At 42.7% G+C, this 12562-nt stretch overlaps 1 pseudogene across 1 annotated transcript; it reads left to right on the top strand.

Annotated features, from left to right (window-relative positions):
* Positions 1-2439: 2439 nt before the first annotated feature.
* LOC311141988 (transmembrane protein 126A-like) lies at positions 2440-11272 on the top strand (annotated as a pseudogene). Its single transcript has 5 exons — positions 2440-2789; positions 2901-3070; positions 7354-7377; positions 7473-7591; positions 10913-11272. The product of its transcript is annotated as a transmembrane protein 126A-like (transcript).
* The last annotated feature ends 1290 nt before the right edge of the window (positions 11273-12562 follow it).

Here is a 12562-nt window from a genome sequence, read left to right as displayed (position 1 = left end):
TCTCCAAAAAGTACGATCTTTGTCCCAATGTGCAGTTGCAAACCGCAGTCTGGCTTTTTTATGGCGGTTTTGGAGCAGTGGCTTCTTCCTTGCTGAGCGGCCTTTTTTCCCCAAGCTGTTAAAAGGCACAGTCAACTTAGTGTATGTAAACTTCTGACCCACTGGAATTGTGATACTGTGAATTATAAGTGAAATAATCTGTCTGTAAACAATTGTTGGAAAACTTACTTGTGTCATGCACAAAGTAGATGTCCTGACCGACTTGCCCAAACTATAGTTTGTTAACAAGAAATTTGTGGAGTGGTTGAAAAACAAGTTATAATGACTCCAACCTAAATGTATATAAACTTCCGACTTCAACTGTTTATTCTTCAAAATTCACAAAAAGTAACGTTTATAGCTGATGAAAATTATCTCATTGAACAAAATGTATAAGATCTCCTAAACCTGTGTTTACCACAGACCTTATTTTCTACATTTATCCAAAAACACTACCAAAAAAAACATTCATTTTTATCACAGGCTTTGTGCAACAAACCATGGCGCAGTTAGTGCCTACAAAAATACGCCATTACTATCTCTCTCTTGCTTCAAGCCACACCCACTAAACAGGAGCTCAGTCTATTCAAAAACCTTTGGGGAAACTTGTCAGTACAAACTGTTCTGCAATGTAGCAAATGTTCAAGGGAACTGAACGCACCTCAGTATGTAGCGGACCGAGTTTTAGGCATTTATTTTGTCCTAATGCCGCATTCATAACAACAGGGGACTCTGAAAAATACAAGGTCAAATCATGACATAAATTATCTTCAGTTCAGTAAGTCGGAGCTCTAGAAAGAGGCCGGAGTTCCCGAGTTGGAATTCCAAGTTGGATGACCGTTCAAATCGATTTTTCCTAGTAGGAGCTAGTTTTTTTCTGAATTCCCAGTTGTTTTGAACGCACTGAAGTCGGAAGTCTGAGATTTCCGAGTTCCCAGTTCCGAGTTGTTTTGAATGCTGCATAACCTAACGTAGTAGGAGTAAAAAAATGCCTGACCGGAGTTCCTACTTCCGTTTTTCATGGGAAAGGAAGTCAGGTTAAAAAAAACAGTATTAAAGAGTTTTATAACTAAACCAAGATAGACCACAGCCTGTCGTTTCCAATGGGAAATGTATGCACGCACGACTGTAAGTCGCTTTGGATAAAAGCGTCTGCTAAATGGCATATTATTATTATATTATAACAAATGTGTTATAGTGGGCAGAACAAGCAAGGAGGTGTGGGCAGAGCCAAGCATAACCTATCGAGATCCTTCTTCTTCTTCTTCTTCTGTGGATTTTATATGGCGGTTGGCAACCAACTTTAAGGTGCATTACCTCCACCAGCTGGACTGGAGTGTGGACCAGAGACAATGACAGTCTAAATCCTACCCAATAATCTCGTCTCCCTAAGGAAACGAAATACATAATTAAATACTACATCCCCTGAAGATTTCCCCAGCAGTTCACTTAATCCTGGCTCTTCAACCCCATTACTCCTCAAATCTAATAAAATTTGCTCCCTTTCGCTCACTTATTTCTGGCACTGAAATAGAACATGTTCCACTGCCTCCATCTCCTCCTGACAATGACAATGATCACACCTCCCAGTCAGATGTTCACCCACCACTTTCAATGTACTATTTAGCCTTTTGTGTCCCAGTCTCAGCCTTGTGACTACACTTTCCTCCCTTCTCTCTCAGCCTGAGGACCTTCCTGCCCCCACTTTTTCCTGGATCTTACACTCCCTGTTCCACAAATCTTGCCACTTATTTTTAACCACTGTTCTTATTAATCCCTTGGCTTCTGCTTTACTGATTGATATTTCCATCTCAACATTAGGATGTTTAAGAGCCTGTTTGGCAATAATATCCACTTCCTCATTCCCCTCTACTCCCACATGAGCTGGTACCCAGAGGAACATCACAAATACCCCCATCTGTTTCACCCTAAACAAACACTGCAAAACCTCATACAATACATCCTGTCTGCTCTGAGACACACATGAATTTAAACTAATCAGTGCTGCACAGGAGTCAGAGCAGATTAGCGAGATCCTATTGGCGCGTTCTAGCATACATCTGCACATTTCCGTTAGGGAACGCTTACTATGTGAAGCGCATGTGTGCAATAACTCAATACGCGAGTTTAAAAAACGTTTGCAAAGAGTAAAGTCTACAAAACTTAGTCCACTCTGTTCATAACATATTCTAGTTTTGGGAACAGAAAACTGTATTGAGATTAAATCTTTCATCGATGAGAAAATGTGCAGAATGTCGGCCAAAATCCATCTCGTTCCATCTTCTCCCACTGCTATAATTTGTTGTGAAAGGTTCAGAGGTCACTCTGGTGCACGTGGTTTAAAATGGCTGCGCCCTTCCTCAAAATAATGTATTTACAGCACATAGATTAGAGCTGAGACATCGCCATGGTAACGGATAGTACAGCAATACATTTGACTGGTGTTATTGCAGTCTGATCGTGCTTAATAGCGTATGCTCACTGAACTAGGCTATTTGGACGGGATTTTATTAAATTGAATGTTAGCTATCTGATTCAGTCTTATCGAACGTATCGCATACACGTTCACTCAGCCTTGCCAATGCTAGCCCTACGTTATTGGTGGACACTGACATTACATTGCAGGGCATCTTGCTGAAGATGTCAGAAAACAGCAGTGTCGTACAGAAAGACACCGGCCGCACAGTCCCCAGAGCTGTGATCGTTCAAATGATAGCGGAAAGATTTGAACGTCTGCCTGAACTTGACAGGTACGTTTTTGTATATGCCTAGACATGGGTTAATTGCCTTGACAGCCCTACTCGTAATTGACAGCCTATATCATGTTGCTCTCATCATAACATATAACTGTTGTTCTACATGAAAATCTTCACCTATGGCCCCATGTAAATGGGAGGGAATGGGGCATTAGCAGGACGTATTGCCAACAGCGTATACAGGAGAGCGCTGAATGTCACTCAAGGGCGTTTTACATCAAATCTCGCAATGGCTGTCCTACCGTTCTTGACAACAGTGGCCATGTACAGTCGTGGTCAAAGGTTTTGAGAATGACAAGTATTGGTCTTCACAAAGTTCACTGCTTCAGTGTTATGAGATATTTTTGTCAGATGTTACTATGGTATACTGAAGTATAAATACAAGCATTCCATAAGTGTCAAAGGCTTTTATTGACAATCAGGGACGGCTTGTTCAATAGGGCGATATGGGCGACGCACTGCCAAACGGGAAAAGGAAGGGATTTTTTTTCTAATCAATTATAAAAAATAAAAAATATTTTTATTTTTATTTTTATAAATTTATAAAAAATTATATCACGGCAACAGCAGTTATCAGTGTTCACGTCTGATCTGACAGCCACTAAATGTCAAATCAGGCTAAAGTCGTGCTTCAAATGGCCCCGCCCGTTTTTTGGGCGATTTCAGTCAGGTTGAAAATCGCCCAGAAGTCTCTCATAGCCTGTCATGTAAAATCTATTTTTTTCACATTTCAAAGCTTTCAATACATTCTCTATGGGTGTCTGTGGGCTTGCACTTACGCGCTTTCGTCATACATAACGTAACCACGAATGAACGTAACTAAGAAAAGACCAGGTAGCAGCCTCAATCAATTCACTACTACTATCAAAATGGCTAGGCTTCAGTCCAACTCGATTGTGTCTTTGAAAGAAGTTCCTTTTTGTCGGCGAACAAATTAAGATAAATTGGCAACGAAACAATTAGGACCTCCCAGACCAAATTTAATAATTCAACAGGTTTCTACTAAAGGCGGAAAGTCCTACACCCGAGGATTTTCCAAAAATTGGTACGAACGAAAAAAGACATTGCCACTCACTCAACTGGATGACGAGGGATACAGGCTAGCTTTCCGCCGCCACAACGATGAGGTTAGTGTTGATAATCACAAGTTTACTGGATGTGGATATGGTGTAATAAAGGCAGTTTATTCAGAGGTAAATATATCTGGAATCGCGTTCACGGACCCGTTCGTCAAACTCTTAGGGAGCTATACATTAAGCCCCATTACTTACCATATCAGATAAGAGAAATTGCTGCAGCTACATATATTTTACATCCTGGCCCTACATAGTTCACTATTTGCATCACTTACCAAAATATTACATGTGGTCATATATGCTTGGAAAGTGGAGATGCCATAGAACGTCAAAAAAGTAAACATTGCTGGAGACACATTGTCGTTTTGGAGAAGACATCGCGTTTGCTAGCGAAGAGATTTGTTGTGGCAAATGAACTTGGCCTGGGAATTGCCAGGAACCTCACGATAAGATATATGCATCAGCATTGCGAGTCTCATGATTCTATACGTATTGCGATTCGATACTGTGATTTTATTGCGCACCATATGTCTGTTGCAGAGGGATCAGAAAGCCATGAGAACGAGTTTTGATCAGTCATGGAAATAAAAGTGCTGAAAACTAATTGGCTCCCAATGTGAAAAGATTGAGAACAAGCTATGAAGGAACAATAATGGTGTTTTGGTGCAGGTACAGCCAACTAGCGCTAAAATATTGCGATATTGTCAATACAGTATATCGTAAAGTATCACTATGTAACTCGATTTCTTTCACCCCAATCCCTCAAATTAACGGTAAATAACTGAATTGTTTGCCCCACATTTAGCTAAGATGATTAGCTAGCCAGCTAAAATGTTTTATTTAGTTAGCAGTCGCATCTACAATAGTTTACTGTCAATAACATGTCTCCAAAAATGACGTGGTGTCTCCAATTGTGTTGACATTTTACAATTGCAATGCGCATCCATGAGTATCCACTTTCTGTAGCTCAGCTGGTAGAGCATGGTGCTTGTAACGCCAAGGTAGTGGGTTCGATCCCCGGGACCACCCATACGTAAAAATGTATGCACGCATGACTGTAAGTCGCTTTGGATAAAAGCGTCTGCTAAATGGCATATTATTATTATTATTATTATTATCTGAAGAGAGCCCCGAAACATTGTGTGCAGACATTTTATGCAATAAATGAAGTAGGTTCAATCTAGTAGTTCTGATCTTCTGATTGGTCCTGATGAGTTGGGCGAGGTCACCTCCAGGCTACTGTCACTGTTGCATTGGCTCTGAGTCGGGTTCTCTGTCTTCAAATGTTCAGCCTAAGAGAGGGGATTTTTGTGTGTGTGTGTGTGTGTGTGTGTTTAACAGTGATGATGTGTGTGTGTGTGTGTGTGTGTTTGTGTGTGTGTGTGTGTCCTCAGAGCAAGAACTCGTGAGTTGGAAGAACTGAGAGGCCTATGGCGTGGGTGTTGTCCTTGGCCACCTGCTGACAAGGCTGACAAGATAGGACCCTTTTGTCCATTGTTATTGGATAGGAACAGAACTTATAACCAGCTCCTGACCTAAATAGATCTTAGCACAACATTTTACTCAACATATCATATTCCATATTCACTATAACAAATATATTTACTACGACATTAGCAAGAACCGCCACATCCTCAGCCGGCTAATCCAGTGTGTGAAGTTTTGCGGAGTGTTTGAGTTAGCTTTGCGAGGCAAAGATGAAACTGAGGGCTCCACCAACCCTGGTAAGCCAACACTTTTGAGATCAGTCAATAAATGCTTCTGGTATTGACTTATATGCTGCCCCTGTCTTCATGTTGTTGCTGGACATATCTTTTTTTTTAATGTGTGTAGGTCACCTAAATCATCAGAAAAATTGCCCCTCCTGAGAATTTTTTCAGGAGCCGCCACTGTTGACAATTACATTAGGTTTATGCAAAGAGTCAATATTTGTAGTGTTGACCCTTCTTTTTCAAGACCTCTGCAATCCACCCTGTCATGCTGTCATTTAACTTCTGGGCCACATCCTGACTGATGGCAGCCCATTCTTGCATAATCAATGCTTGGAGTTTGTCAGAAGTTGTGGGGTTTTGTTTGTCCACCCGCCTCTTGAGGAGCGACCACAAGTTCTCAATGGGATTAAGGTCTGGGGAGTTTCCTGGCCATGGACCAACATTTTCGATGTTTTGTTCCCCGAGCAACTTAGTTATCACTTTTGCCTTATGGCAAGGTGCTCCATCATGCTGGAAAAGGCATTGGTCGTCACCAAACTGTTCTTGGATGGTTGGGAGAAGTTGCTCTATGAGGATGTGTTGGTACCATTCTTTATTCATGGCTGTGTTCTTAGGCAAAATTGTGAGTGAGCCCAATCCCTTGGCTAAGAAGCAACCCCACACATGAATGGTCTCAGGATGCTTTACTGTTGGCATGATACAGGACTGATGGTAGCGCTCACCATGTCTTCTCCGGACAAGGTGTTTTCCGGATGCCCCAAACAATCGGAAAGGGGATTCATCAGAGAAAATGACTTTACCCCAGTCCTATGCAGTCCAATCCCTGTACCTGTAGGTGGTCCTCTGTAGCTCAATTGGTAGAGCACGGCGCTTGTAACGCCAGGGTAGTGGGTTCAATCCCCGGGACCACCCATACACAAAAATGTATGCACGCATGACTGTAAGTCGCTTTGGATAAAAGCGTCTGCTAAATGGCATATTATTATTATTATTATTATTACCTTTTGCAGAATATCAGTCTGTCCCTGATGTTTTTCCTGGAGGGAAGTGGCTTCTTTGCTGCCTTTCTTGACACCAGGCCATCCTCCAAAAGTCTTCGCCTCACTGTGCGTGCAGATGCACTCACACCTGCCTGCTGCCATTCCTGAGCAAGCTCTGCACTGGTGGTGCCCCGATCCCACAGCTGAATCAACTTTAGGAGACGGTCCTGGTGCTTGCTGGACTTTCTTGGGCGCCCTGACGCCTTCTTCACAACAATTGAACCTCTCTCCTTGAAGTTCTTGATGATCCGATAAATGGTTGATTTAGGTGCAATCATACTAGCAGCAATATCCTTGCCTGTGAAGCCCTTTTTGTGCAAAGCAATGATGATGGCACGTGTTTCCTTGCAGGTAACCATGGTTAACAGGGGAAGAACAATGATTTCAAGCACCACCCTCCTTTTAAAGCTTCCAGTCTGTTATTCTAACTCAATCAGCATGACAGAGTGGTCTCCAGCCTTGTCCTCGTCAACACTCTCACCTGTGTTAACGAGAGAATCACTGACATGATGGCAGCTGGTGATTTTGTGGCAGGGCTGAAATGTTTTTTGGGGATTAAGTTCATTTTCATGGCAAAGAGGACTTTGCAATTAATTGCAATTCATCTGATCACTCTTCATGACATTCTGGAGTATATGCAAATTGCCATCATCAAAACTGAGGCAGCAGACTTTGAAAATTAGTATTTGCGTCATTCTCAAAACTTTTGACCACGACTGTATAAATGTAGCTGTCTCCAAACAATTATTGTCTGGTGAGTGTCAGTGTTTCTATTGCAATTAAGTATTTTCTACAATATTTTTATGGCTTCTGAATTGAATCTGAAACAGACATCTTAAACTCATTCAGGTGACCTTAATTGCCCAACCTGTGTCCTGATAAGAGGTGCACTTGTCAGTGCAGTTGGTGCTGGCGTATACCCTATTCTGTTGGCTTTGCCTGTGAATGCAGGCCTTGCTACCAGGTATGTGCAACTGTCTTTCCAGGAGTAGGGTGAAGTTGCCCCTAGACTTAGGCCAAGGCTGGCAGATGGCGATATCGAGTCGTTTTCATCTTACGGTCCAAACGCATTGTATGCAGCTGGCAATACATTCGTATCTCGTGGACCGGTACCTAAAACATTCTCCATTCAGGCTGCATAGGCTCCGATATCCTCCTTACAGCGGCAATCAGCAGTAGAAACGATTAAACGGCCTCCCCACCATTGGTTCAGTAAAAAGCTGAGAGATGGGGCTGTAGAAAAGTGAATCCCTCAAATTCATAGACAGAGCTAGAGATGCAAGGATTGACCATCCATGATATCAAAATTATAGTTTTAACTATGTTGAGGCTATATAGTTTGTTTACAAACATTGGAGTAAAACAAGCATATATTTTGGGTTCTGATGGGGTATGACAGTTAAACTAAACTCATGAGGCAGTTAATCTTCAAGAATCAATGGGTACAAAAAATGGATGTAGCATTTGCTGATTGCCCCTTTAACTTTAATTTAATGGCGAAAAAAACAATGGAAAATATGGGTACTTATGTAACACCTTGCTAGTGGCTAAATGCTAATCCCGGATGTTGTGTATCACATTCAGCCAATCAGCTTGCCGCAGTCTGTTTTTCAATCATTAGCTAAGGCAGCGCTGTAGCGCATTAGTGGAAACCAATGTTTTTACGTTCTGGAACGTTCAATTGATTGGGAACGGTGCTGTACTGAATGACCAGTTAAAAAACGAGGAGGGGTTGGGTTGTAGGAATGCTGTCAGCGTGGCCACTGCCCTTTAAATATGTCACTCATTGAATCAAGCCACACCTCGCTGAGGGTGAGAGTTGCACCCCTCCTCAAAAAACCTACAGTCGTTCCCCCTGATGTCAACAACTACAGACCAGTATCCCTTCTTTCTTTTCTCTCAAACTCTTGAGCATGCCGTCTCTAGCCAACTCTCCTGCTATCTCTCTCAGAATGACCTTCTTGATCCTAACCAGTCAGGTTTCAAGACTGGTCATTCAACTGAGACTGCTCTTCTCTGTCACGGAGGCTCTCCGCACTGCTAAAGCTAATTCTCTCTCCTCTGCTCTTATCCTTCTAGACCTATCTGCTGCCTTTGATACTGTGAACCATCAGATCCTCCTCTCCACCCTCTCCGAGTTGGGCATCTCCGGCGCTGCTCACTCTTGGATTGTGTCCTACCTGACAGGTCGCTCCTACCAGGTGGCGTGGCGAGAATCTGTCTCCGCACCACATGCTCTCACCACTGGTGTCCCCCAGGGCTCAGTTCTAGGCCCTCTCCTATTCTCTCTATACACCAAGTCACTTGGCTCTGTCATATCCTCACATGGTCTCTCCTATCATTGCTACGCAGACGACGCACAATTAATTTTCTCCTTTCCCCCTTCTGATAACCAGGTGGCGAATCGCATCTCTGCATGTCTGGCAGACATATCAGTGTGGATGTCGGGGAAGGACTGCCCGCTCCATGATCTCGCCATCACGGTTGACAACTCCATTGTGTCCTCCTCCCAGAGTGCAAAGAACCTTGGCGTGACCCTGGACAACACCCTGTCGTTTTCTGCTAACATCAAAGCAGTGACCCGATCCTGCAGGTTCATGCTCTACAACATTCGCAGAGTACGACCCTACCTTACACAGAAAGCGGCACAGGTCCTAATCCAGGCACTTGTCATCTCCTGTCTGGATTACTGCAACTCGCTGGTGGCTGGGCTCCCTGCCTGTGTCATTAAACCCCTGCAACTTATCCAGAACGCTGCAGCCCGTCTGGTGTTCAACCTTCCCAAGTTCTCTCACGTCACCCTGCTCCTCCGCACACTCCACTGGCTTCCAGTTGAAGCTCGCATCTAAGACAAAACCATGGTGCTTGCCTACTGAGCTGTGAGGGGAACGGCACTTCCTTACCTTCAGGCTCTGATCAGACCCTACACCCAAACGAGGGCACTACATTCATCCACCTCTGGCCTGCTAGCCCCCCTACCTCTACGGAAGCACAGTTCCCGCTCAGCCCAGTCAAAGCTATTTGTTGCTCTGTCACCCCAATGGTGGAACAAGCTCCCCCACGACCACTGACCACCTTCCGGAGACACTTGAAACCCTACCTCTTTAAGGAATACCTGGAATAGTATAATAGTAATCCTTCTAACCCCCCTTTACTACCACTGTCTTTTGTCTAAACTAACACCTGACTTATTTCACCTGCTAGCACTGACTTGTTTAAAGAAATGTACTTATTGTGATCGAGATGTAGTTGTTCCTGATTGCACTGACTTTGCACACAGCTGCTTGTTTGAAGAAGTGTACTTACTGTGAAAAAAATTCCCCAACGCGACTCAAATATATCTAGCTACAACCAGGCCTGCCCTGAGAACAGTCTTGGTTTCCACTAATGCAGCAGACATTAAAGAAACGGAACCCCTGGTCTGATAGTTTCAACAGGATTGGCTGAACGCTATACACAACATTCGGGATTAGCATTTAGCCACTCAAGCATGGTGGTGGAAAATGGTGTTTCATAAGGAAAGTATGCATATTTCCCGTTTTTTCCCCCCACCGTCTCGCAATTAAATGAAGTTGAAGAAATCAAAGCCTATGGTGCCTGAATGGAGAATGTTTTAGGTACAAACCGTTCCCAGCGTCGTCCGGGTTTGGCCGGTGTAGGCCGTCATTGTAAATAAGAATTTGCTCATTACTGACTTGCCTACTTAAATAAAGGTTAAAAAAATAAGAAAAACGGTCCAGGAGGGATATGACTGTATTGCCGGCTGCATACAATGCGTTTGGATGGTCAAATTAAACCTACTCAATATGCCACCCGCAGGCCTTTGGGCTACCCTTAATGTTTGGATTGTTGGAGGGGAAACATATCCTAGATCTGTAACCAGGGGTTATTCGCGGAGTATCTATCCAACAAAGGTTTCATCAATACGGTATGAAAGTCCCGCCTACTTCCGGGATCATGTCCCAAACTGTTTTTGAATGTCCTTCAAGATCATAACAAATTCATAAAAACGTGGTCATTTCAAGTATTTGTGTATTAATTTACTTCTACCCGATGCCATTCATTAAGGTTTTAGTTTTCATAATCGAAAACCTCCATAGAAGGCATTGAGTAAAGTCATCTACGAATATAATTTTACCTATAGCAAATCAAGGCGTTTTCATGAATTTGATGAAATAATCTTTAAGGCCATTCAGTGTGGGACATGATCCGGGAAGTAGGATGGACTTTTAATACAGTGGCTGACTGAATTTGCATAATTATGCCATTTCTAATTATCTAACAGGTAGAACACTGCACCAATGCCAGAAAAGGGAAACGTCCTCCGTTTTTGGATGAACATTACCCAACACATCCTGAGGAAAATGGGTGTTGTGATTGTGTTACAGGTTCTTTGGCACCTACCTAAGCTCCAGATATTTTGACAGCTACTTGAAGTTGCTTCAAATTGTCCACCTCCAGTGATGAGGAGCTTGAGAATTAAAACAGTTTTAAACAAACCTAAATGTGCCATGTTGTATTTTTACAACTAATTGGCCTGTTGACCAATTAAATAAGATCAGAATTGTCTGCCTGTCTAAACAGCCTGTGAATCCGCCTTGATTTTGAAGAACTTGCCTTATATTAATGAGATGCACATCCTCAAACTAATTCCCATTGTTATGCTGTCAATTTACATTAAAAATAAATCCTCCCCTTTTGTCAACATTCTTTGAGCACTACAAATATAATTTAAATCCACAATCACATTTTGCTCTGCCCAGAGTACCCCCTCATGTGCTTTCTACCAGTAGGCCTATGTTCTTACAATTCTTTTAAAGTATCCCTTGTGGATAGGTCAAGACTTGTAAAATGCTTCTGCTGTTTCAAGTGGAACCGCAGTAACAGCCATTAAATAACATGCCTAGTTCAATATACGTTATACCTTAATTCTAATGTAAATTAACGCATGCATTTGGTGATTATCAGGTTGTATAACTGTTCTGCATTTTGAAAAAGTTTTTACTTGGCATCACACATTTGTAATCAAATATTTTGAAATGCATTTGTGATGCATGATCCAATGGCAATTTTAGTGATTAGGAAGTTACACCTCCGAATCAGGATCGCAATACATTACATTACATTTTAGTCATTTAGCAGACGCTCTTATCCAGAGCGTCTTACAGTTAGTGAGTGCATACATTCTTTTTACATTTTTCATACTGACATTTTTCATACTGGCCCCCCATGGGAATCGAACCCACAACCTTGGCGCTGCAAACGCCATGCTCTACTAACTGAGCTACATCCCTGCCGGCCATTCCCTCCCCTACCCTGGACGACGCTAGGCCAATTGTGCGCCGCCCCATGGGTCTCCCGGTCGCGGCCTGCTACGAGCCTGGATTCGAACCAGGATCTCTAGTGGCACAGCTAGCACTGCGATGCTAGCTTTGAACACCTTCAAGACTGTTGTAAAAGCATTACAGGTGAAGCTGGTTGAGAGAATGCCAAGAGTGTGCAAAGCTGTCATCAAGGCTATTTGAAGAACCTCAAATATAAAATATATTTTGATTTGTTTAACCCTTTTTTGCTCTGAACATGATTCCATATGTGTTATTTCATAGTTTTGATGTCTTCACTATTATTCTACAATGTAGAAAATAGTAAAAATAAAGAAAATTCGAACCAGGATCTCTAGTGGCACAGCTAGCACTGCGATGCAGTGCCTTAGACCACTGCGCCACTCGGGAGACACAATACAATAGTTGTTTCTGTTTAAATCCCAGCCTACCTCACAGCTGTGTGTTAAATGCCCATAAACTGAGTGTTCTAAATTGATATCTTTTAAATGGATACTTTGGGATTTTGGCAATGAGGCCTTTTATCTACTTCCCTAGAGTCAAATGAACTTGTGGATACCATTTTCATGTCTTTGTCCAGTATGAAGGAAGTTGGGA

Source organism: Coregonus lavaretus (assembly GCF_964263955.1).
Source record: "Coregonus lavaretus genome assembly, chromosome: 15".
NCBI classification, from domain to species: Eukaryota; Metazoa; Chordata; class Actinopteri; order Salmoniformes; family Salmonidae; genus Coregonus; species Coregonus lavaretus.
Note: the sequence above shows the minus strand (reverse complement) of the source record. Positions and strands in the feature narration are given on the sequence as shown.